The 27,744-nt window shown below is 44.8% G+C and overlaps 1 long non-coding RNA gene across 1 annotated transcript; it reads left to right on the top strand.

The window, feature by feature from the left end:
- Positions 1 to 391: 391 nt before the first annotated feature.
- LOC126365984 (uncharacterized) lies at positions 392 to 7,751 on the top strand. Its single transcript, XR_007566283.1, has 3 exons — positions 392 to 444; positions 2,425 to 2,584; positions 7,679 to 7,751. It is a non-coding gene; the product is annotated as an uncharacterized LOC126365984 (long non-coding RNA).
- The last annotated feature ends 19,993 nt before the right edge of the window (positions 7,752 to 27,744 follow it).

The raw sequence follows: 27,744 nt of genomic DNA, 5'->3' as shown, positions 1-27,744 counted from the left end.
GACGTTATTAATCAAAGGTATCTATGACAGAACACACACACACACACACACACACAAACACACACACACACACACACACACACACACACACACACACACACACACACTTCATTAATCTTGCCACGTGAGGCTCATATTACTTGGATGGTATCCATCAAAAAGTATTAAAATTATCGAAACTCCTTATCCAAATATTCATTTTATACGAAATACATTTACGTAAATCTTTATTAACTATGAACATCATATCCATATAGTCATATAGTCATAAAGATAATGTTATGGTTCTCCTCTCAGTGGCAGATAAGGCGTTCGAGTTCCCAACAGAAGAGCAGAAGGCCCTTGTGCGACAGCAGCTGGGGACGAGCGAGGAAGATATCCGGCAGGCACTCGCCAACATTCGCAACTGGCTGCAAGCACAGCCACACTTGCCCGATGTCATAGGTCAACATGTCACCACCATCTCGCTGTCTTTTGCCGTTCTGGTACTGATTAGTTCTCCACGAAGCTACATACATGTACTACTGAACAGTGAACTTATGACTACATTGCTACCATCACATACAAAAAATTCTCTGTACCTTGTTGATATTTACAAGAGGCTGGAATCCGAAGAAACAAGTAATGTTTTGTATCCCCAAAACACTGCTTTCTAACCAGCATGGGGCTGTTGTGCACCATTTGTCGAAATTGTCCGGAATATATTATCCCATTTTCAAGTTGTAGTGCCGAAATGTAACAAACCACATGTTTTCTGTAACTGGAGCGTAACAATCTCCCTACTGACTCTTGATAGCCTTGTGCGATGGCTCTAGAAATATAAAGCTCTATAACCAATGAATAGAGACTCGAGAGCGATAGCCAGTAGTAGTTTTGTTTCGTTGTCCAAAAATGGTTCAAATGGCTCTGAGCACTATGGGACTTAACTTCTGAGGTCATCAGTCCCCTAGAACGTAGAACTACTTGAACCTCACTAACCTAAGGACATCACACACATCCATGCCCGAGGCAGGATTCGAACCTGCGACCGAAGCGGTCGCGCGGTTCCAGAGTGTAGCGCCTAGAACCGCTCGGCCACCACGGGCGGCGTTTCGGTGTCATTTGACCTTTGTAAATAAGTTAAAATATGGCTCGGTTAGAGATCCCAAAATATTTGTAGCCAACCACCCTTACACCAGCTATAACTGAAATTGCGACACGTTTTGAATATCCCTTGGGGCATTATTGAAATTTGTACCATATGTCTGTTTCGAATCTTTCTCTTAATTTTTGTGAGACTGTGAGTTGAAACTTCACATTTGTTACAAATTAAATATTAGAAATTTTGCTAAGTAATAGAAATTTTGCTTTGGAAAGCAAACAAAACGGGCAATTTTTCGTAGTACCTTCATAGCAAATGCAATGCGACACGGAACTGCAGAAAAATCCGTTACTAGTCAAAGTTTTTCGATAATCTCAGAAAAAAATATGTTTTATTTTGTTGATCAGTTTTCGACTTAAGCTGGAAAAATTCAAACTTTTTCCCTAACCGCAAATCGAAACCCAACTGGTTTAAAGAAACTGAGAAAGACCTAGTAGAATTAAAGATTTCAGAAAATTCCCTTATCAATCGAACAGCTTAATTAATTACTAAAGATGAAGACATAAGGTTACAAGATAAATCTACACAAAATTCCAAACCCTTCAACTCGGAAGAAGAGAGGGAAAAACAAAGATCAGAAAGAATGAAGCAATACTGTGCCCTAAGGAAAGAACAACGCACAACTGATCCACCATACCCCAAAGAGGGTGAAACGAAAGAAGAAGAAAATTAAGAATAGATCTTTCAGTTGATTTGAGGAATTGCAGTGGCCTAAACCGCTGATTTTTGTAGGAAATTAATTTAAATCTGTATTATAACGCCGTGGGAAGCTATCTCTGCAGGTAGGACTTGCAACAGTAACGTTGTAACTCTGGATTTTCGATGTCCCTTGTCATTTTCATTAAATTATGCTATAGAGAACTTTAAAATTCATTGTCTTCTGAGTAAAAAAAATTCAGATACCTTCTCAGTTATGTTATTGGTCCTTAGTTTTCAGTAGCAATTCTGGCAGCAAATGTAGTGAAACGCGCGATAAAACACCAACTGTGTTAACAATATGTACCGTTGCGTTGTGACTTCCCTTCAAGACATGGCGCCACTAATAATTTGTACTACTTTATCTCACGTTTCCCACCTCCCGCTGATACTCCTTGCCCACTTTTGTGAGCCACTTGCCTGAGGTGCAGCTTTACATCACGTCTGTTTTTCTCCGCAGTTAATTTGTTCATTCATAGCGCATGGTAGCTGTAGACGTGTTCGAACTGTTGTAGTGATCTATTTGAGTTCTCTGTGGAAGCCCATTACCGCTTGAGTCTCACCATATTTTTCTCGTTTCACAACAGATGACGAGCGGCTGGAACGCCTGTACATCAGCTGTAAATGCTGGACCGAGAGAGTCAAGCAGATACTGGACGTTACCTACACGCTAAAGAACAAGTTCCCCGAATACATGCTGAACAGAGATCCGCTAGGCGAAGACATTATCACAGCTCTGAAATGCGGGTAAGTAGAACTCACGAGTCATATCATTTACGCTTTTATCGTTAAAACTTCAGAATGCCAAATGTTTTCGCAGGGATTTGCCTCCACTGTATGGTTCACTGAGAAAATTATTAGCTTCACACAGAAATCGCAAGACCACACCAGTTAATTTTATTATTGATATTCATATTGTCTGCCACACCTAGAAGGGTCTTAATGTGTGATAGAACGAAGGGTCGAGTCCGCAGACCACACAATTTTATTTTACGTCATGCGTAGTCGGTTACTGACGGTGGAAATCTAAAACAGGGTTAAATGCCTTTCTACACTGCAGAATTAAGGGCCATATTTTCCCTATGCCTGTGGTAATCGCAAATTCATAGTATCTATTTCATCCAGACTTTGAGGGCATTAACACGGTAACGCTTCCTCGTATTAAAAGATTCATTTGTATATACGTATATACGTATTTCAAGTGTTTTTCAAATTACAATGTATTTTTTAACTGTACAACCATCACAAAAGGGTACAGAGGAGGTCTGAAGAATAGAGCGTACCATGTGTGTACAAAAGTACTAGTAAAAGTAGTTTCTACTGTGCTAGACTGCTAGTGCCTTCAGCTACCGAAGGTTGCCACATGAGATTCTTAGTCGGTCAGCCTCAGATTCTAATATAGATAGCAAAACTTGTGGTCGAACAGGGTTCTTGACCTTCACCTGAGATTTTGAGGTGCAAAAAGTTGTACTAAGCCGTTATATTGGTTCAGACCGCTATATTATAAGCTTTCAAAACATTACACCATATCAATATTTAATGACCTAATTTCGTATTTTTATTGAAAAATGTGAGAAATGTTTATTTTCTCCGTTTTGACACATTGGTAGGGCTAAATGGGGAATAGTATTTCATGTAGAAAAAAATGGACGGTAACGAAAATCCTAGTAAATTATGCATATTTCACATTCGTAAATTAGTTATAAATGGAATATAAATTACAAACGTTTATGCTTCAAATTAAGTGCATTCGTGGATAGCCCCTTCCACACCGTCGACCCCGACACATTAATTGGAAGGCAACTTCAGCATTCACTGGCATCTTCTAATACAGCGCTATCATTGGACAAATTCGGCTGCTTTATTTTTGAGGATGTTTTGGAGTTTGGATCATTTTTCTTAGTGATTTTCAAGGCAGTTGTAGTTTTATGTTTTTGGCATACTTTAAGATTTATACTTGGCTTATTCGGCTAATTCAAGGCGCCTTTGGCAGACTTACGACTATGTGGTTTGGTTTCCTTTTCTGTTTCTTCTTCCTCTGTGTCAATTGCTCCGTTTTGTAAGGAGAAGAGATCGAAGTACCTGTTTTTCACCCATTTTTTAGATACATTTGATTTTCTATGCTACTTATGGATTTGGTGATATGTACTCGGTACTGGAAACATGGGAACTACATTTTGGGCACGTCGCTACTTTACAAGGGGACATCTTCGGTGAGTGTGGAGTAAGAGTAGCCCTCTATGATGTAGATTCCAGTCCTTCTGTGCTAAACGAGTCTCGTGGCCCTTCTTAAGTTTTCATCAGAGTTTGCTCGTCAGTATCAGCTGTTACTGGTGATTGGAAATCTTCAGTTATAAAAGCATTCTTGTCAACGGATTACATTCCTGGTTTTCGAAAGCCATTAACAGCATGTAACATCCTTGAGGACTGCAAATATGCATTGCCATGCAAGGATTTGATTTCTGCCATGTACTTATAGTATCCCTGTGATATTTGCTAAAGGGTTTCATGTAGGCTACATGCAATGCATGTAGGCCACAAGAGGTGCATCGTGGGAAACACAAAAGTGTAAACCCATTATCCCTTGCGAGATCGAATCCCTCTGCTCACTACCCTATAACAGCTCCAACATTTCTCTCTCATGGTTAATTTCGAAAGAATAATTAAGTTTAAGGAATGTTTTAAATTTATCAAGGACGCTAGATTGGCTGTATGTAAACAGAAAACGGCTGAAAGGTCTTACATCTACATCTACATTTATACTGCGCAAGCCACCCAACGGTGTGTGGCGGAGGGCCCTTTCTATGCCACTGTCGTTACCTCCCATTTCTGTTGCAGTCGCGTATGGTTCGCGAGAAGACTGTCTGAAAGCCTCCGTGCGCACTCGAATCTCTCCAATTTTATATTCGTGATCTCCTCGGGAGGTATAAGTACGGGGAGGCAATATATTCGATACCTCTTCCAGAAACGCACCCTATCGAAACCAGGACAACAAGCTACACCCCGATGAAGAGCGCTTCTCTTGCAGATCTGCCACTTGAGTTTGCTAAACATCTCCGTAACGCTATCACGCTTACCAAATAACCCTGTGACGAAACGCGCCGCTCTTCTTTGGATCTTCTCTATCTCCTCCGTCAACCCGATCTGGTACGTATTCCACACTGATGAGCAATACTCATGTATAGGTCGAACGAGTGTTTTGTAAGCCACCTCCTTTGTTGATGGACTACATTTTCTAAGGACTCTCCCAATAAATCTCAACCTGGTATCCGCCTTACCAACAATTGATTTTATATGATCATTCCACTTCAAATCGTTCCGCACGCATAGTACCAGATATTTTACAGAAGTAACTGCAACCAGTGTTTGTTCCGCTGTCATATAATCATAAAATAAAGGATCCTTCTTTCTATGTATTCGCAATACATTACGTTAGTCTATGTTAAGGGTCAGTTGTAACTCCCTGCACCAAGTGCCTATCCGCTGCAGGTCTTCCTGCATTTCTCTGCAATTTTCTAATGCGGCAACTTCTCTGTATGCTACAGCATCATCCGCGAAAAGCCGCATGGAACTTGCGACACTATCTACTGGGTCATTTATATATATTGTGAAAAGCAATGGTCCCATAACACTCCCCTGTGGCACGCCAGAGGTTACTTTAACGTCTGTAAACGTCTCTCCATTGATAACAACATACTGTGTTCTGTTTCCTAAAAACTCTTCAGCCACACAGCTGGTCTAGCTGGTCTGATATTGCGTAGGATCTTACTTTGTTTAACAGGCGAAAGTGCGGAACTGTATCGAAAGCCTTCCGGAAGTCAAGGAAAATAGCATCCACCTAGGAGCCTGTATCTAATATTTTCTGGGTCTCATGAACAAATAAAGCGAGTTCGGTCTCACACCATCGCTGCTTCCAGAATCCATGTCGATTCCTAGATTCTGGGCTTCCAAAAACGACATGATACTCGAGCAAAAAACATGTTCTAAAATTCTACAACAGATCGACGTCAGAGATATAGGTCTATAGTTTTGCGCATCTCCTCGACGACCCTTCTTGAAGACTGGGACTACCTGTGTTCTTTTCCAATCATTTGGATCCTTCCGTTCCTCTAGAGACTTGCGGTACACGGCTCTTAGAACTGGTTAGAACGGGGGCAAGTTCTTTCGCGTACTCTGTGTAGAATCGAATTGCTATCCCGTCAGGTCCACCGGACTTTCCTCTGTTGAGTGATTCCAGTTGCTTATGTGCGGTTGTTGTTTTCGTACTGTTCTGGAGATACAATGACAGAAGAACTAATTAGTAATTGCTTTGCTTTTAGAGAATTTACGTATCAAGCGTGTTTGGTCACTGAAATGTGTTCTTTTAGCTGATGAAGAAAATACCTGCGATCTCACTTGGTCACCATCTGTTCAGAAGTTATGACGATTTCATTCCATATAGTACAATAACTGTTAGCCTGTATGTTTGCTTACTTGTGAGAGACCTGACTATTGCAGAAACATTGCAAAAACATGTAGGAAAAAACTGCGGCAATACAAGAAATAACTTAGCACGTAATGACATCGATGCGTTGTTAAATACTGCACCTCTACCTCTCGAAGTAGTTACAATAATATCCGTAACGACGTTATGCCGTAGTACTTTGTTCTTCTATATGTTCCCCTGTCAAAGACATAGTACGTCAAGGCTAATCGTACGTAGCTCAACGGGTTTCGATCATTTAAAGGATTTACACTAGTTCTTATTTCATATATTATTGCAATATCTAGTTTTAGACTTCAGTCACCATCATCTGAAAGAAAAAATTTACATTTTAATTAATTGATTTTTAACGTAGAGCGTATACAATTAAAGAAAGTCTTGTCCAGACGAAGACACTATGATGGAATGTAGAAAAATGGAATTGTTTTCGGACGTCAAACATCTCGAAAGATGAATTTTGAAAATGAATTTTACCTTATTTAAAAATTTCTAATATGTTAATCGCAAATTACACCATAGTTCATTACATCACATGAAGATAGTATTTTGTTGCATCAAAAAGACAAAACACTTTATCGCCTGTAAGTTGGACAAGTTAGCTTTTCTTCGGTGGCGGTATGCTACTTCTAAAATATTTATCGCTTGATCCTTACTGACATCTGTAGCCACTGTGCTATTTTTTCAGCGTTTTTGGGAACGTTTTTAATGTCTGCATCTTTCCATCTGACTCACAAGAAGTGCAGAACTCAGATAATAACATTTTTTTATTTAATTCAGCGGAGATAACAAGTAGCAAATCTACTGCATCATCAGAGTAGATACAACGTAGAAGTGGGTTTTTGTTGCCCATTACTGAACTGAAGAAATTTTATTCCTTTGTCGAGATCATCGTCATGATCGGTGCATTCGTGTAAATTTGTTGCAGAGTGACATTCCCTCCTGTTACAGTAATCTAACTGCAAGACTCACTAATGCTTTGATGTTGCTGAACTCTCGCAGATTGCACGACATCTTGGTGTTGCTGAACACTTGAAAATGAGGTATGGGAGTATCACATGTACTGCCGTGAGGTCACAAACTCTTCTGTACCATAGCTGTGATCCCCGTCGCTGGTTCCCGTCTCTGACTGTTACAGTGTATTTCTTGTTTAGATTTTGGTTCCAGATTTAGGTTCTGCGAGCTGACGCGAAGCTTTTGGTGTAGGTCATAAATAGGAAACTAAGACATTTCAGCGTTTCAGCTGCCTTCAATAGTCGTACGCTTTATCTGAGACAGCATCCGGTCAACATGTTTGCTGTTCTATACCATTTTATGCAAGCATGAACAGTTTCTTACGTGTGATTTCCTTCCTCTTCCAGTAAAGTTCCGACGATGCCTCGTCTCACACCGCGGTTTCACCGTGTTGGAGTCCTCGGTGACATCGACCCTGACCCTTCGAATTTGAATCCTGTGCACGTAGCAGAAGCGTGTCTCATGATCATTAACTTCATTCTGTCATTTGACTATTCCGTTGGTTACATCCTCCTGATCGATCTGAAGGACATGACTGCTGGACGCTTGAGCAAGCTGACGATTCTCGACCTTCGGGCTCTGGAATTGATTACCAGGGTAGGTATTAAATCAGCGACATTTTAGGGTGTTTTAAATGCCAAAAACAAACAATAAATACTTATATTTTAATATTTTTTTGTTACATCTTGTCAATATCGTATACATCGATGACTGTTTTCTTTTACAGACAGCTTACGCTAAGAGAATCAAAGCCTTACATTTCCTAAACGCGCCGAAGATACGGAACATAGTTCTGTCCATAGTGAAACTAGCTCTTCCCGAGAAACTGCAGAAGAGGGTGAGCTAATCGACCACTTGATAGTTCACAGTTAAGAGTCCGCAGCAGATTTAAGTCATAGTGTCTACATATAACATCCACTAAAATCTTTCATTTTCAGTTCATAAATTACATTCCATAAAAAGTTTGTATATTTTGCTTGATAGAGCCACTACTATTACGAACTAATCTCATTACTGTTACCATTTTCTCCTTCTCATCCTACATTCACTGTCGTAGGCACTGTAAGTGATGAAATTGTCCTATCCTTTATATGCTCACACTTTGCATTTCAAAAGAGGTGAGGTTGTACATCGCTTCAAACTTTAATGTATAACAAATGTTGCATTGCTCGTCCATCTCTGTTACTCCGTAAAATTTGCATACTGTGCATATTGTATTCAAGAGCCTTAACCCACTTAGTGTTACTGTTGTATTCAAGAGCCTTAACCCATTTAGTATTACTGAGGTATTTCAAAAGGCATCTCCGGAACGATATGTAGTATAAATGGGTGAAAATTATGCCAAAGTCTGAGGGAATGCACCTGAGCCATTGTACCATACTATTAGGAATTCAAGTGATGTTTAACACATAAGATATTATAAAGATAGCCTCCCTTGGAAACCAAATTGATTCTAATTTCCAGCATCCATCATTTGTTAGTCGATGTTCAAACTATTCCTTTAGACATTTTTAAGACAGCTACAGTTTTTAAATAAATTGTAACCCATGTTAAAACGAAAATGATGTAGTCTGCAATCTATCCCCCACAGGGATGTATCCTGCTGAGCAATCGCCCATGCACCACTTCTCTAACATCGTATCGAGCGCCAGTTCTAATCTTAGTAGCCCATAATTGCGCAAAGGCCTCTGCTGTTTTTGGTGCGGTCTGTAGGCTCACGATAAAAGTACTATTTGCTAAAATGATGAATTTTTCATATACTTGGCTTGGTAGAGCAGAACTTCACAACCACTTTAAAATAATAAAAACCATAAACTGTACAGTCATATGAGTGGATATACCATGCGAACAGGTTCTTCACAAAAGCACTTTTCGAATGACATTTAAAGCCTTTTCGAATGACATTTGTAGTAACACAGATTAATCCCATAGTCTAGATGTTTTACGCAGTAGGTGTAATCGAGTCACTAGGGAGTAGTTCGCAGCTCATGGTCTGGTGGCTAGCATTGCTGCCTCTGGACCACCGGGTCTCGGGTTCGATTACTGGCCGGGTCGGGGATTTTCTCCGCCCAGGGACTGGGCGTTGCCCTCACCATTTCATTCGGGAAACGTCGTGTGTCTTTTCCATAACGAAGCAACTATATGAGGACCGAAGTGTAACATCACTCTACTAGTACGCCCTTCAAATTCGTTAACTGTCCGGCGGCGTCGACTGCCCGCACTGCAAAACAGCTCCCGTATAGCCTGCTGCTGATCAAGTGCTGCCCTTCACTTTGCACCGTTGACCACGTGGGCTCGGATGCCACTGAACTTGCCTTTCCATGGCTCTCACTCGATATGGCGCAGCAGGCGTTGTGTGGAACAGTACATTTACGTAGCTTCAATGAGTAATGTGGCAATTAGTGAGATGGAAAGATGAAGAATCCCTCTATATCTATTAGAAACCGCTCTCCAGTCCACCAGCATGCGTTGAGTGGCGACTGTACGACTAATTTCACATTTGCCTCTATTATCCTCCCGTCTACCGTCTAGTTGGTTCTCCATGTCTTCGTCAGAAACGTAGTACAGGAACTATTAAAACATGAAAAGACTGAGAAAAAAAATACGCTACTAAAAGTCACCAATATCAGTGTAAATCACGATATGAAGGCGCGTACCCGACACACACAATAAATTACAGTTCCAGGAAAGGCGCATTCTCAACATTTGCGGGTTCCAAATGCCAGATTAGTGTCAGGAAACAGAGCCTTATAAATGGATTCTCTTACAATGTCAAGTGGAGTACCTAGTTTTCCATTGACGCTGTCATTCTGAGCAATAATTGTTGGGCCGTTGTTCTATGCTAAAATTAGCTCTCTTGTACAAGTTTCCTGTCGCAAGAGGAATGTAAGAGAGTTAGGATGTACGCGATATTTGTGAGAGTGATCGGTCTGCATGTTGAAAAAGTCACAGTAACGACTGATGAAGCACACTAACGTGATATATAGTGTGGTCAGAAAAGGTGTGAAACGCTTGTAGGGATGTTACAGGGTAGGTTGTACTGAGACATAAATGTTAAGAAAGAAATTCGATACGTCGCTCCATTTCCGAGATATTTAGCATTGAAGTTAGCCAATCGGGGCGTCGTGCGCTGGCATTCAAGCGGCCTGCCAGGGGCGGTGTTGCCCAACGAGTGCTTTGACTCGGTAGCTGAAACTTGAATTTGTATACTATTAATCATGTTATGTCTAACTAACCCTTTACCTTCTGCACTTTGAGGGCAGTGTGCATACGAATATACCTTGGCCAATGTTTCAGTCTAGTGAAAGATTTTGAAGTCACATGAATGATGCGCGCTAGTGACCTCCCTAAGCCGCTTCATGCATTTTCCACAGATTTTTTTTCTTTTGTTTAATGAGAGATGAGGTTCAGCATGTGTACAAACTTTCAGGTCTACAAACTGTATAACGTGTTAAATCGATATGGAGGGTACTGTTAATTCTTCAGTTACAAAATAGTGTATATTTTTAAAAACATACAGAATTTTGCAGCTGGAGAATTAACAATAATTTTATTAATAGTTATAACATGTGGGCGGTTAAGCCATACTTCATTGGTCGGGTACCATCCTGTACCTCGAAATGGAAGATCTTCTACCACAGTACATGTGATATTTGAAAATTGACTACTTTTTTAACGTGTAACAATTTTAGCTGTCTAGATAATCAAAATCTGTATTATAAGAGGCGACTTAATATTTCCGTATGAGGGTGTTGGTGGAGCGTAAACTCCGGTGCGTAAATGCACTGAGCAGACAGAATTATGGTTAAAGATCTATTATCGAAATAAACCCGACCAGTCGATAGCAGCGTCACCTGGCAAGAAGTGACTGTTAGACACACGGATGGTGCATTTAGTATCAGCGTGCTGTCCGTGTGTAGAATGAGGGAGGCACTCGATCCATTTTTATTTCACTGGAGGCAGATTCTGATGGCCCGAAAGCGGGGCATTTCAGAACCTGTACGACCTTTCCGATGTTCGAGGAGTGCTATGTTGAGCGTTTTCAACACGTGGCGAAACCAAGTTGAGATTACTTCCATACGTCGTGGGGTTGGACGGACTGGTAAAATAGGAAAGGCTGCGGATGGTGGCGGAATTAACATCCGATTTTAATGCTGAACACACAGTTCACCGAACACTCCTAACGATGGGCCTCTGCAGTAGATGACCCGTGCATGTGCCAATGTTAACCAATGTTAACATAACGACATCCTCAGCTACGATTTAAATGGGCACTTGTCCATCGGCACTGGACGTTGACGCACTGGTAGAGCGTTGAATGATCTGATGAAATCCGACACCTTCTAAATCATGCCGGTGGGAGAGCGCGAATCCGTCGTCCTCCGGGGAACAGCTCGTTGACGTCCGTACTGCAGGAGGGAGACAAGATGGCGATGGCTTTGTTGTGCTCTGGGGAACATTCACGTGGACTTCCATGGGTCCAGTGGAATTCGAGCACGGCACCATGAGGGCCAAGAGCTATCGTACTCTGGTTGCAGACCACGTACATACTTCCACGACACCCATGTATCCCAACGGCAGTCGCGTTGTTCAACAAGATAACGTGCCACGTCACAAGGCCAGGAGTGTGATGGAGTGGTTCGGAGAACACAGTCGAGAGTTCCAGTTGATGTGCCGGCCCCACAACTTCCCAGATCAGGACCCTATCGAACATACCTGGGATGTGATTGTACATGGGGTCGGAGCTCATCATCGCACTCCCTGGGATTTACGAGAATTAGGCGACTTGTGTAGACAGACCCACCTAGGACTCATTGCTTCCATACTATGAAACGCAGCCGCGGTTATCAGTGCCAAAGGCGGAGATACAGGCGGTTAGGTGGTAAAAAGTGTATAAGTTCTGATTTCTTGTTGTTGTTTTGGTCTTTAGTCCAGAGACTGGTTTGATGCAGCTCTCCATGATATTCTATACTGTGCAAGCTTCTTCATCTCCCAGTACCTACTGCGACCTACATCCTTCTGAATCTGATAAGCATATTGATCTCTTGGTCTCCCTCTACGATTTTTACCCTCCACGCTGTCCTCCAATACGAAATTGGTGATCCCTTGTTGCCTCAGAATATGTCCTACCAACCGTTCCCTTCTTCTAGTCAAGTTGTGCCACAAACTCCTCTTCTCCCCAATTCTGTTCAGTACCTTCTCATTAGTTATGTGATCTACCCATCTATTATTCAGCATTCTTCTGTAGCACCACATTCCGAAAGCTTCTATTCTCTTCTTGTCAAACTACTTATCGTCAATGGTTCACTTCCGTACATGGCTACACTCCATACAAATACTTTCAAAAACGACTTCCTGACACTTTAATCTATACTCGATGATGACAAATGTCTCATCATCGGAAACGCTTTCCTTGTCATGGCCAGTCTACACTTTATATCCTCCCCACTTCGACCATCATCAGTTATGTTACTCCCCAAATACCAAAACTCCTTTACTACTTTAAGTGTCTCATTTCCTAATTTAATTCCCTCAGCATCACCCGATTTAATTCGATTACATTCCTTTATCCTCGCTTTGCTTTTGTTGGTGTTCATCTTATATCCTCCTTTCAAGACATTGTCCATTCCGTTCAACTGCTCTTCCAAGTCCTTTGCTGTCTCTGACAGAATTACAATGTTATCGGCAAAACTCAAAGTTTTTATTTCTTCTCCATGGATTTTAATACCTACTCCGAATTTTCCTTTTGTTTCCTTTACTGCTTGCTCAATATAAAGATTGAATAACATCGGGGAGAGGCTACAACCCTGTCTCACTCCCATCCCAACCAATATTTCCTTTCATGTCCCTCGAATCTTATGAATGCCATCTCTTTTCTGTACAAATTGTAAATAGCCTTATCCCCATGTATTTCACTCCTGCGACCTTCAGAATTTGAAAGAGAGTATTCCAGTCAGCATTGTCAAAAGCTTTCTCTAAGTCTACAGATGTTAGAAACGTAGGTTTTCCTTTCCTTAATCTATCTTCTAAGATAAGTGGTAGGGTCAGTACTGCCTCACGTGTTCCTATATTGCTACGGAATCCAAACTGATCTTCCCCGAGGTCAGCTTCTACCAGTTTTTCCATTCGTCTGTAAGGAATTCGTGTTAATATTTTGCAGCCGTGACCTATTAAACTGATATTTCGGTAATTTTCACATCTGTCATCGCCTGCTTTGTTTTGGATCGGAATTACTGCATTCTTCTTGACGTCTGAGGGTATTTCGCCTGTCTCATACATCTTGCTTATCAGATGTACAGTTTTGTCACGACTGGCTCTCCCAAGGTTGTTTGTAGTTCTAATGGAATGTTGTCTACTCCCATGGACTCTGATTTGTAGACCGGGAATTAGTGTGGCACTCGTGTCTGTCCGACGTCCGTGTAGTAAATGCGGAAACGTCAACTTTGGCGACGTTACTACTAAAGGCGTCCAAAGACGAACAACGTGCTGTAATTCTTTCTTTGACTGCCGGAGGACAAACACCAGTAGACATACGTCGTAGAATAAGAATATGCCTGGGGGAGCAAGTCTGTCGAAAACATTCGTTATGGGACGGTGTGCAAGGTCTGTGCTGTTTCATGATAACGCACCTCATATACCTCAGACGTCGTAACGCATAAATTACACTAACTCAACTGCGAGACAGTCGAGTACTCACCCTATACCCCTGACCTATACCTAAGGGATTGACAACACTTCAGCACCTTAAAAAAGGAGAAATGTCCTCGATTCCTGTCGGATGAGGACGTTCAGCGGGCAAGTGCGGACTTCCTCACAAAGAAGCTTGGTTGGTTGGATGATTTGGGCGAAGGGAACAAACAGCGAGATAATCGATCCCATCGGACTAGGAAAGGATAGGGAAGGAAATTGGCCGAGCCTTTTGAAAGGAACCATCCCGGCATTTGCCTGAAGCGATTTAGGGAAATCACGGAAAACGTACACAGGGATGCCCAGAGGCGGATTTGAACCGTCGTTCTCCCGAACGCTAGTCGATTCGCACAGCAGAACACTGTATTTAGCCAAACGGGTATTTACAACAAGTTGTGTCCGTAGGATAATTACCGCAAAGCTCACGGTGATTTTGCCTGACTGGCATCCCAAATTTGAACTGCAAAGCCGTCGAACGGAAACTTTTCTCGCGTCTTATATTTTACAAAAGCTTCTTTTTCAAAATGCAACTGGTTTTAGTCAACATTTCTACTTATTTTGATATCACTTACCGGTTATTGGCGTGCAGCAGAGTAATAACATGACTGGTAGGCTATTACGTACAGTAGTGTCAAGAATCTCTTGATTGCAGTACTTTCAAATATCAATGGAGTATTTATCCCTGGGAACGTAAACATGTTTTACCTTGGAACAAGTCTTTTAATTTCAAAAACTGTTACTTTACAGAACAATTTATGTAATGTCAGAAAAATATTACAGCACACTTAAAGTGAATATCGTCATTTTATAATAATGGAAAGAATATATATCAAACTTCTATTACAGAAATGAGTAGCGGCGAAAATCTGAAAAAGTGTTCCAAGGTAGAACACTCTTTCCTACATAAAATACACATGTACTACGTATGTTATAAAGTGTCAAACCTCGGTTTTCAGATAATGCTCCCCGAACGTGGGTCACAGACATTATTCGAACATTTACCTGAATACCTGGTTCCCGACGAAATGGGTGGTACCGCTGGCCCAGTAGCAGATATAATGGGTAAGTAGTGGTTCAATAAGTCGTTTTCATTAGGTGCAGTTACTCTGAGTTTAAATAATAGGCTTTACATATAAGCTTATGTTTATCAACAACTGCAAAATGACTCACAGCCGCTACAGTTTTTTTCCCATCTACTAAAATTCTGCAGTGAATAGAAAAGACCACAAATAACGCTGTAGCTACATACCCACACATTTCTGATTTCATGCAGTTCTCAAAAGGAGTTCATATATATCGTGTGTCCCAGCAGTATTAAATTGATTACGTTCATAAGGCATAAAATACGACATTTACAACAATACTTTTTATCTTGAATTGCAAGTGATATATCAAGTTCCTTTTTGTAGAAACACAGTTACTGTTACTATGTTACAGCGCCCAGTGACGTAACAACGGCGGACCCTGGCACCATTGGGAAACGACACTCAAACCAGGAGATAGCCCATGGTGTAGCGAGACACAGTCACTAATTCAGAGAAAACTCAACACTGCACAACAGAGAGTCATCTCCTGTTAAAAGCATCAAGATGTGGTATATGAATTTTAATGGAACAGGCAGGCCTCGACCTGGTGCGCGCAGAATTCACACGGTGAGAGACGCCTTCATGAGAAGCGCCAACAAGTCAGTCAGCAGAGACTCGCGTGATCTGCAGGTTCCAAAGACATCACTGCACCGCACCCTACATGAGCAACACCTTTTCAGTGCAGACAAAGTGCAGGTCATGAAGTCCATCTGACCAACGGATTACAGTATTCGTTATGACTTTGATGTTACCATGCCGGCTGAGGTTGGGGACCTAACGACTATATGAATCGTGTCCTTTTCTCCGATGAGGATAGTTTTTGGTGACTGTCTCCCCTGATACCAGAGGATAAATTGCGTTTTCTCCTGGTTTGAGTATATGTTGTTAGCAAATTGTGTCCGATTCCGCTGTTTTTACGTCACTGGGCCCTGTAAGAAACAAAGTAGCGGTAAGTACATGTGCTCGGAAAACTAATATTGTAACACGCCATTGAAGACCAAATCAGATTGCCTATGTGTCATATTTCATGTAATATGAATATTAGTAATCAGGGAAAGACTTCCGGGACACTCAACTACTTTAAGCATTGTTACTGGATGTTTAAAACTAATACGATTCGTAACTCCATTACAACCAACAGGGAATTGATATATGGGCCGAATCCGACAATGTGCGAAGTATAACCACTGATAAAGCATTTAAGGAAACTAGCGTTCTTTTTTTACGCTGTTTGCACGGTTCTTGAGTATATGTTACAACAATGCAGTACATAATTTACGAATGGCACTTAACAGATGTACTATGTGTCTACATAACATCTATCTGATATCCAAACGTAATAAAACACTGTGAGTCATAGATACTGTTTGGATCCTCTTCGGAGGTATAGTCATTACTGGTCAAAATTTAGCATCTGAAACAAAGCAAAGTACATCATTTCGGAAAAAATCTCAGAAGCTTTTCTACAAAAAATTAGAACACTTCTACATTGGGCTGGCCGTGTGGACGAGCGGTTCTGGGCGCTACAGTATGGTACCGCCCGACCGCTACTGTCGCCGGTTCGAATCATGACTCGGGCTTGGATGTATGTGATGTCCTTACGTTATTTAGGTATAAGTAGTTCTAAATTCTAGGGGACTGATGACCTCAGAAGTTAAGCCCCATAGTACTCGGAGCCATTCTGAACTTCTACATTGGTATCTTCTGTAGCCCATAAAATGTCTAGACGAGACTCTGTCTCATCCAATTTACACACTAGCAGTCCGAGGTGACAGTTCTATTACGTCCACCAATTCTTTTGTGGAGATCGCCAACGTCTCGTACAGGTGAAGCACAGAACCCCACACAGAGAAAACCTGACGGTTCTATGTCCTAATATCGCGGTTGACACTTGGTTACCTCCTCTCGTTCTATCCACGGCAGTGGGAATATCGGTCCAGGAAGCTACGAACGTATTAACTCCATTGCGTTGGTTCGCCATCGTGCTGGATGATCACATTTTGCTGTAGGGGAAGAAGCTGAGGGACAGCAAATTGCTCGAGCATGCCCAGAGAAAAGATTCCTGTCAGAGTTTCCTCGTTGAAGAAAATTCGTCATATAATGCTGTCTTTCAGTAGAAGTCACCACACTTTCAATTTTGCGCTGTCATTGACACGTTTCCGGAAACTGTGGGTGTTGCCAAACCTATTTGCGAAAGTTGTGACGATTAACCTCCCCGAAATTGTGGATGGTTTCTTCGGTAGAGAAAATGACAGTGCGTAGGTAGCAGCGGCTTTGCTCTGTCGGGTCCAACATCTCAATACCAAGCACGTGGGGGAGCTTTCGGTTGTTGCGGTTCAGTTCTTGCACAGTCTGATGTTCGTAAGTGCGTTGGCGAAGTCTTCCAAACAGCATCTTCTGAACTCTTGAGCAGCGGATATTTAGCTCTCATTATACTTGGTGAAAGGACTTGGATGGGCTTCTTTGGAAGGTCTCTGTTCTCCTCTACCATTTCATTAGGTCTGCGTTTTATTCAGGAAACTAACTGTCCGTTTACATTGCCAGTGGCTTCTCGTATCAAGCCTTACTCCTCTCAACGTCTGGTGGCCTCTTTTCTTAAATCAAGTTTGAAATTTTTTGTGCCAGCAATGTGTGATTTCTTTTTGCCGTAACACACCACGTATCAGTCTTCAGGTGTGATCATTTCTCGCAATTAATTAGCAGCTGAAGCAAAACAAAGGAAACGTCTGGAAAAAATGTACAAAATTCTTGCAAACCGGAAATGCCTACTTTTCAGCAGTTCTTTAAAAGTACATTGGAAATCAGTGAGGTCTCAGTGGATGCCCTGTCTATTGTCAAAGGAGTAAGGAATTAATCTTCTCCCCTGTTGACTCAGGTGGATCGACAGAGTTCTAATTTCGAATTCTTTCAGAATAAAGCGAAAGAAGACAGTAATAACCGGCACAATGGGCAATAGTACCCTCTACCATGCACTTCACAGTGGTTTGCAGGGTATGGAGGTAGAAAATGAGATTAGTTGCCTTCAGACCACCTCACATTTATGTGGATCGGCAAAGCCACGTGACAGTATGAAAAGGGAAAGGAAATTTCTCTACTGGAATAAAAAATGAGTGCTACAAAAACAAAATAAATGTTATAACGTCCGAAACAGTAATGTAAAAACAATAGTCCCACATCAAGAAATAGCTCTTCGGTTCAGCTGATGCACACATTTCACCAAGGAAATATCGAATGAAAGCCGTTAAATGTTTGTACTGAATGCTACGCAATGTTTCCTATGCATCAAACGGGAAGGAGTGAGAAAGATATTATAAGCAACTGTAGAGCACAGATGGAAACTGTATAACTTGATGTGTCACCTAAGCATGCATGTGGAATTTAAAGACCTGCCAAAGAATAATGAAGTCCAGAAGCAATTCGTGAAATATGCAGTACGGAAATTACTTTGCATTAACTTTAGACTTGATACACGACTGAATATCATGGTGAACGTGTGTAGTGGGCAGCAGTCATACCCAACTGTAGCGAAAAGCTTGCTGAAGCATCTAAACGCAACTATCTTCGTGTATAATATCTAAACTGCACGAATGCAGGCCCCAGAACCACTTGCGTAACTTCTTCCCTTCACAGGACGTTGGTCCAATCTGGTACGGCAGCCTGCAATCTCACTAGCTCGTGTCGGTCAAAGGTCCTGAACTAGCAGAGATATGACATACAAAGTGATGCAGAGACCTTTAGCCGTGCTGTGGCGCTTATCAAAGCATGTTATACTTTGAAAACAAGTGGTTTGCAGCGTATTTCCTTGCATAGAGGATGTGAGATATATTCCGTTTGCATCCTTCTCCAGAAAGCGGCAAACAATGTTCCTTCTTCATTTTCTATTAGGGCATATTCCTGCCATTAATTCATGATCTCTGCTCTAAATTATCTAACTTTAGCTTCCTTTGACACTATAAAATTGGCTTCATGAATACGAACGAATGAAATACCCACATGAAATCGTGAAAATTCTATGACGTTAACAAATACGTACAGGAGTATGTATCATAATAATTTTAATATCTGCATAGTTTTGACGCGGCAAAATAAAATGGAATCTTATTCATCAAAACTATTTTGAAGGCAAAAATAATATTTTAGAATAAAAAGTGGTATAACTACATTGTCATACTTAAATGAATTACAATAATAATAGTACGTTGCCTGATGTTTTTACTGTAAATAAAACGACATTTATGTTTGTTTGGAAATTTTTTCCCACAGAAGGAGAGGTACACGCTCATTATTAGGACTGGGTGTGAGTTGTAGGAGTGTCTCAAAATCTTATAGTGGACGAAAAACAGTGACATTTGGGTGAGCTTTTCATAGATTGATCCATAACATTCGGCAAGTTGTGGCAGATGTTGGCTGACTAGGATGAGGTAATCCCCAATACATTAAGGATGGCAGACAAACTCGTGATTATATCGCAGAGGCACTGGAGGTTTCTGATTTCCATCATTCGCTGAACCATACTGTCTATTTGACGCATCACAGTGTGATCACTGATATCCCATCTCCCTATGCCTCACCTCCACCGTGAGTGTTATTGGCATCGGGTGAGCCAGTACGCCATCTTGTGTAGACTAGCAAATTCCTCTATCAGTCACAGAAGCGTTACCGTTCCACGAGAACATGTAGGGTGTCACGTCTTGACTGTTGCCGATTACGGCTCCAGACTTGTGCGTCAGCCTTCCGAAGGCCAGTGGATTAAAAATTTATTTTGACCCTTCTGTAATATGTTGCTAACGTATACCTCTTCCTCAGCGTTCGGTAATGTCCAGCTAATTAAAAAACCTCTCATACCTCACAGATGAAAACTGTGAGCCACACCAAGACTCGAAATTGGGGCCTTTGTCTATCACATTCAAGCGATCTGCCGACTGAGCTATCAAAGCATGACCCATCAAAACCCACAGAATTTTACTTCTGCCAGTACCTCATCTCCAGCCCCCCAAACTCACAGAAACTCTCCCGCGAAAGTTGCAAAACTAGCACTCCTGGAAGAAAGGGTATTGCGGAGACATGGTTTAGCTGGATCCTGGGGGACATTTCCAGAATAAAATTTTCCCTCTGTAGCAGAATGTGCGATGATATGAAAGTTCCCGTCAGATTAAAACTGTGTGCTGGACCCAGCAAGGTAGCAGATGTACTGCCTGAAGTAAAGCTATGGGGGGAGTCGTGAGTGGCCCTCGGATAGCCCATTACATTCCTGCTTAGCGCATCAGGTGAGCATGTTCTGCCTGTTTCCACTTCTACCGAAGCTCTGCGAGTGTCTCCGTGTGTTCGTCTTCAATATCGTGTGAGTCCTTATGTATGTCATATCGTTATTTCTCTCTCAGCTTCTTGTGTTTGTGACTCACTTTTGACGTGGCGCTGTCTTGCGCCGTGGCATTCTCCATGTCTCCCAGCAACATTTCACGTACAGGTACCGCCAGTTATGTTTTTGACACGTCCACATGGCATGTGCAGCCAAGTTCGTTAGATATTCGTTATTGGCTAGCAGATACTATCAAAGTAACTTCAGAACAGGTTCACACGGCTTACTTCGATCCTGGATTGTATATGTCTCATGTCAAGTTTCTACACCATCTTCTGTCTGCGGCTTGGTTGGTTGGTTGGTTTGTGGGATTAAAGGAACCAGACTGCTACAATCATCACTTCCTTTTTCCAAAACTTCAAACACCCACATGGAATAAAAACGAACAATGGAATGACAGCAGACGACATAGGACAAGAAATACGCAGACTGAGATCAGACAATAGGGATTAAAATCACACAGAGTGCGACAGTGGTTGGCTGACCGTGGAGACAAAAAACGAAAAGCTAACCAGCTAGAAACACATTAAAAAATTACACAGATTAAAAACGTAAGCCAAGGGCCAGACTCATAACAAAAAATGACAAACACTCAGATTTAGTGATAAAAACCCCCTGCCTGAATAAAACGCAAAACTAAGCCTGCCATGGTAGTGTCATCTGTTAAAATGGCAGGGAGCGTATCAGGCGAATGTCAGCCTGAGCTCAGCTAAAACGGGACAGGCCAACAAAATGTGGACCACCGTCAAAGCCGCCCCGCAGCGACAGAGGGGCGGGTCCTCACGGCACAGTAAATATCTGTGCGTCAGCCGGGTGTGGCCAACGCGGAGCCGACGAAGTACAACTGAGTACCTGCGAGTGGCTCGCATCTACGGCTTAGACAAGAAGTCTCTTTCAGTCAATGCAATGCTTCTAATAGTGTGGTTATTCTGGTGAACGCTGAGATGGGATATACGAATGTTAGTTCTTACGATAGTTTTCTCAAGACCATCCTGCTTCCGTTTGGGGAAATACAGAACATACTGTGGGAACTCTGGTATCCTCTACATTCTTTACAAGTTTGGTATTCTGTCCGTGGACGTGGTGGTCAAACGATCCCCTCTAATTTTCCAGTGTGTGGAAATGGGGTGTATACTATTTACACAGGGAAAGAAGGAACCTTTTCTATATGTAATGCGAGTGGACATATTCACACAAACTACCAGCATCGCGTAACGATCTTAAAATCAACTTATGAACATCGTGAAAGGCTCTCTTCAGTGGACTGGTTCCGCAAGTGGAAGTCCTTGCGCTTAACCCAGGTTCTGAGGGACAACCGATCCATTGCTTAATCTAGTTAGCGCATTTCTGCCGCTAACCGCGCGTTGGGTCTTTGCCACTGTAGCTTCAGCGCCGCCGCCACCTCCGTTCTAGGCAAACGTAGACGGACATTAGATGGTGAGAAGTCCGACGCTCCTCTTCCTTGCTCCACTCTACTGAAAATATTCCATTGAGGGAGATTTTTCCCCTACAGAGTTCATATCAGATAATAACAAGTCAGCTGCTGTTCAAGTTTCGAAAACGTCCAGTGAGACCTGGTCGTAGTGAAGGGAATGTAACATTCGGTTGCTGTTGTGGATGGGGCCGTAATCAGTTACTATTGGTTGCCTTTTACAATTGCACACAATTTATTTTAAACCAGTAATTCCAAACTCAACAATAAAGTAAAAAACTGCACGTATTTTGTTGTGGTTGGCAGGAGAGCCAACATCGTGTTAATAGAGGAGGCCGAAAGGCACGCGTTTTAGCTCACGCAGGCTGGCGTGAGGTCAGGTCTGGAACACGACACGGAAATTAGAATTTAGAAAAAAAGGATGTAGTTGGTGGAATACTTAACTTCAATCTATTAATGATGAACGTCGCTCTTGATGGTACATGATTCACAATATCAATAGTAACTGAAGATGGCGCCTTCCTAGGGCGTAGCAAATAACGTTGCTGAAGGTTGTTGTTGTTGTTGTTGGGATGTTTAAGCGGGACTAAACAGCTAAGGTCATCAGTCCCCCATTCCAAAAACCGGCGAAACAAAATTTACGGAACAGGTAAAACCCCAAGGGGGAGGAGACGCCCCTCCCCCCAGTCACTAAAAGAACACCAATGTGGCAGCGAACACTAGAGACAAGAAGAGTACAGATGAACACTGGACAGAAAGAAACGGAAGAAAAGAAGAGGGTCAGAGACTGGTTGACTGACCATGGGAACAAAAATTGGGAAAGAGTCAACCATCCGAATACACACATTAAAATCTGCAGCCAATGAGACACTCGAGGACAAGATACACAGAAAGGGGAAGGGACAGTTCCCCCCTAAATGGAACCATAAAAAGGACTACCACGGATAAAATTTAAAACGTCGTCAGCCATGGAGGCATCGTCGCATAAAACCAAAGGCAACGTGCCCGGGAGATTAAAAGTCTGCCGGAGGGTGCGCAGGCGGGGACACTCCAACAAAATATGGGCGACCGTCAACCGGGACCCACACCGACACAGGGGGGGGGATCCTCCTGACGCAAAAGATGTCCGTGCGTCAGGTAGGTATGGCCGATGCGGAGCCGACACAGGATGACAGAGTCCCTGCGAGAAGCCCGCAGGAAGGACTGCCACACATCGGTCGTCTCCTTAACAGACCGCAGTTTATTCGGAGAAGTCAGGCTACGCCACTCGTCACGCCACATCTGAAGCACCTTACGGCGCAACGCCAGCTGCAAATCACGAGCCGGGAGGCCGATCGCCAAAGTGGGGGCGTCGACCGCCCCTTTGGCCAGCCTGTCGACACGTTCATTCCCCGGGATGCCAACGTGACCTGGCGTCCAAACAAAGACCACCGAACGACCAGAGCGTATAATGGCAAAAACAGAGTCCTGAATAAAGGATACCAGAGGAGAAGAGGTATAGCAGCGGTCGATAGCCTGGAGGCTGCTCAGGGAGTCACTGCAGAAGACGATGGACGTACCTGAGCAGGAACGCATATGCTCAAGAGCACGCAATATGGCCACCAGCTCTGCAGTAAAAATACTGCAGCCAGCCGGCAAGGAGCGCTGTTCAACATGGGCAGCGTGAGCAAAAGCGTAGGCAGGACGACCATCCACCAGGGAACCATAAGTGTAGACAGGCTCACAGCCTGAAAATGAGGCGACGAGCGCAAGAAAACGGTGACGGAGGGCCACATGCGGAACCGAGTCCTTGGGTTCCCGTGCCAAGTCCAGGCGGACGGACGGACGGGTCATACGCCAGGGAGGCGTGGGTGCACAGGCCCGGAAGGGCGGCAGAGGAGGGAACGACCCCAGTTCAGACAGCAGGGACTGGACGCGGACAGTAATGGAAAGCCCAGACCTAGGTCGCCGGTCGGGCAGAGGGACAACCCTGGCAGGGAAAAGCAGGCGATGATTGGGATGGCCCGGTGAGCAATGCACATGGACAGCATAGTCGGCGAGCAGTCGGTGGCGGCGAATCCGCAGCGGGGGAACCCCGGCCTCCACCAGCAGACTATCCACGGGGCTCATACGGAAAGCGCCAGTTGCAAGCCGAACCCAACAGTGGTGTATGGGGTCCAACAACGTCAACACTGAGGGTGATGCAGACCCATTGGCCAGGCTCCCATAATCAAGCCTGGACTGCACAAGGGCTCTGTACAATCGCAACAGCATGCTGCGATCTGCACCCCAAGATGCATGGCTCAGGCAGCGGAGGGCGTTGAGGTGCCGCCAGCACTTTTGCTTCAGCTGAGTAACATGAGGAACCCATGTGAGCCGGGCATCAAAGACGAATCCTAAGAAGCGGCTAGTGTCCACCACTTCAAGTAGGTGACCCTCGAGGTAAAGTTCCGGATGAGGGTGGACCGTCCGACGCCTGCAGAAGTGCATAACTCGAGTCTTGGCCACAGAGAACTGAAATCCATGAGTCAGAGCCCATGATGCCGCCTTGAGAATTGGTGCTTGCAGCCTGCGTTCGGCGACTACTGTAGTCGTTGAGCTGAATGAGATGCAGAAGTCGTCGGCATACAAAGAAGGAGACACTGACGACCCCACGGCTGCAGCCAGACCATTAATGGCCACTAGAAATAAGGAAACGCTCAACACCGAGCCCTGCGGGGACCCATTTTCCTGTATATAAGATGAACTAGAGGCGGCACAGACTTACACCCGGAAAGAGCGGCGCAATAAAAAGATTTGAAGAAAAGCTGGGAGCTGACCACGAAGACCCCACTCGCGCAACGTAGCAAGGATGTGATGCCTCCATGTTGTGTCATATGCCTTCCGCAGATCAAAAAATACAGCAACGAGATGCTGATGGCGGGAAAAGGCCGTACGGATAGCAGATTCCTGCCGCACCAAATTGTCCGCAGCAGACCGGCCCTGACGAAAGCCACCCTGGGATGGAGCGAGGAGACTGCGCGACTCAAGGACCCAACACAAACGCCGCCCCACCATACGTTCGAGCAATTTGCACTAAACGTTGGTGAGTGTAATGGGACGATAGCCGTCCACCGCCAGAGGGTCCGCACCGGGCTTCAAGATGGGAACGATAACACCCTCTCGCCATTGCGACGGGAACACGCCCTCGCTCCAAATGCGGTTAAAGATGGTGAGGATGTGTCTCTGGCAGTCCCCGGAGAGATGCTTCAGCATCTGCGCGTGGATGCAGTCCGGTCCTGGCGCTGTATCAGGGCAATCGGCGAGGGCAGCGAGGAATTCCCTCTCGCTGAAAGGAGCATTGTATTTTTCAGAACGACGTGTGTGGAACGATAACGGCGTCCGCTCGGCGCGCTCCTTTAGAGAGCGAAAGGCAGGAGGGTAAGTTGCAGTCGCAGAGCTCGTAGCAAAGTGCGTGGCAAGGTGGTCAGCAATGGTGGCAGCGTCCGTGCAGACAGCGCCGTCCAGGGAGATTCCAGGGACACCCATAGGGGGCTGGTATCCATAAATCCGCCGGATGCGGGACCATACGAGTGACGGGGAGACACGGGAGCCCAAGGATGAAATGTACCTCTCCCAGCATTCCTGCTTACGTCGTGCAATAAGACGACGGGTCAAGGCACGGAGCTTCTTAAAGGCGATGAGGGTCTCCAGAGACGGGTGCCGCTTATTATGCTGGAGAGCCCGCCTACGGTCGCAAATAGCCTCAGCAATCTCCGGCGACCACCAGGGGACAGACTTCCTCCAAGGGAGTCCAGAAGAGCGAGAGATGGCAGTCTCGGCCGCAGAAATAATTGACGAGGTCAAGACACGGACCACCTCGTCAATGTCACCCTGTGGGAGAGAAGCAATGGCGGCAGCGGAAGTAAAAGCCGGCCAGTCAGCCCTGTTGAGAGCCCAGCGGGGCAGGCGCCCAGAAGAATGACACTGGGGCAGTGACAAATAGATGGGAAAATAGTCACTACCACACAGATCAGGATGCACTCTCCAGTGAAGGGATGGGACAAGTCCGGGGATGCAAAGAGAGAGATCAATGGCCGAGAACGAGCCATGGGCCACACTGAAATGCGCGGGAACACCGGTGTTCAAGAGGCTAAGGTCGAGCTGAGCCAACACATGCTCCACAGCGCGACCGCGGTCATCGGAGACAGTCCCACCCCATAGAGGGTTGTGGGCATTGAAATCGCCCAGAAGGAGCAATGGCGGCGGGAGTTGAGCCAGCAGCGCAGCCAAGACATGTCGGGGGAGTTGCCCATACGGAGGAACGTAAACAGAGCAAACAGTAATAGCCGGCGAGAGCTCAATCCTGACAGCGACTGCCTCTAAAGGCGTCAGAAGGGGTACTGGCGAGCTACAGACAGAGTGGTGAACAAAGAGGCAAACTCCACCTGAAGCTCGTTGACAGTCAGCGCGGTTCTGATAATATCCCCGATAACCGCGAAGGGCAGGGGTCCGCACTGTTGGAAACCAAGTTTCCTGAAGAGCAATACAGAGAACAGGGGAAACACTCAGAAGCATCCGGAGCTCAGGCAGGTGGCGGAAATAACCGCCGCAATTCCACTGAAGAATGGAAGCTGGAAGGGACTGGGAGGGCGTGAAGGCGACTAAGAGGCAGACGGCGCCGCAGAGTCAACGGCCGCCACTGAGCGAGAGTCAGCTTTGTCCATAGGAGAGGTCCCCGAGGGTTCCGTGAGGGCGAGATCCGAGGCAGACGCGAGGATCTCCACCGCATCCCCAGAGCCAGAACTATTGACAGCAGGCGGTACTGAAACTGCCGGAGCGTCCTTCTTCTTGGACACGTTGCGTTCCTTCTTATCGCGTCTGTCCTTTGGCTTAGAGGTCTGGGAGAGTTTCTCAGAAGGAGCGTCGGAGGCTGACGACGACGCAGAAGCCCTACGACCAGCAGGTGGATGAACCTTCAGCCACTGGCTGACATCCGGCGGGGTAGCAGAAGAAACGGAAGAAGGGAGGGCCCCGAGGGACCCCTTCCGCGAGAGAGGAGCCGGCAGAGACGACGCCGGCGGAGACGACGCCGGCAGAGAAGGGGGAGGGGGAGGGGGAGGGATCGAGCCCCCTGGTTTTGGAGCAGATGTCACTCCTGAAGCATGTGTGGGGGGAGTGACAGAAGGGGGTTTGCCCCCAACTGCTAAGGGGGCAACAGAGGAAGGCTTGCCCCCAGACACGAGGGGGGCAGACAGAGATGTACGGCCCCGAGGGCCAACTGAAGGCGGCACAGAGGAGGCGACAACTGCCGCCCGCGAGGGCGACGATAACGTAGCTGCAGCATAAGAAGTTTGAAGAGGGACAGGATGCAACCTTTCAAATTTCAGTTTTGCCTCGCGATAAGTAAGCCGGTCCAGAGTCTTAAATTCCATAATCTTCCGCTCCTTATGAAGAACGGGGCAGTCCGGCGAGCATGGAGAGTGGTGTTCCCCACAGTTGACACAGACAGGCGGAGGCGCACATGGAGAATCGGGATGAGAGGGGCGTCCGCAATCTCGACATGTGGCGCTGGATGGGCAACGGGAGGACATATGCCCAAACTTCCAGCACTGGAAGCACCGCATCGGGGGCAGGACGTATGGCTTGACGTCACAACGGTAAACCATTACCTTGACCTTCTCAGGCAATACAGCACCCTCGAAGGCCAAGATAAAGGCACCGTTGGCCACCCTGTTGGTCTTGGGTCCTCTGTGCACACGACGGACAAAATGCACACCACGTCGTTCCAAGTCAGCTCTCAGCTCGTCATCGGACTGTAACAAGAGGTCGCGATGGTAAATAATCCCCTGGACCAAATTTAAGCTACTGTGGGGAGTGACGGTAACAGGG

This window comes from Schistocerca gregaria, chromosome 4 (assembly GCF_023897955.1).
Source record: "Schistocerca gregaria isolate iqSchGreg1 chromosome 4, iqSchGreg1.2, whole genome shotgun sequence".
NCBI classification, from domain to species: Eukaryota; Metazoa; Arthropoda; class Insecta; order Orthoptera; family Acrididae; genus Schistocerca; species Schistocerca gregaria.
This window is presented reverse-complemented; position numbering and strand designations above follow the sequence as displayed.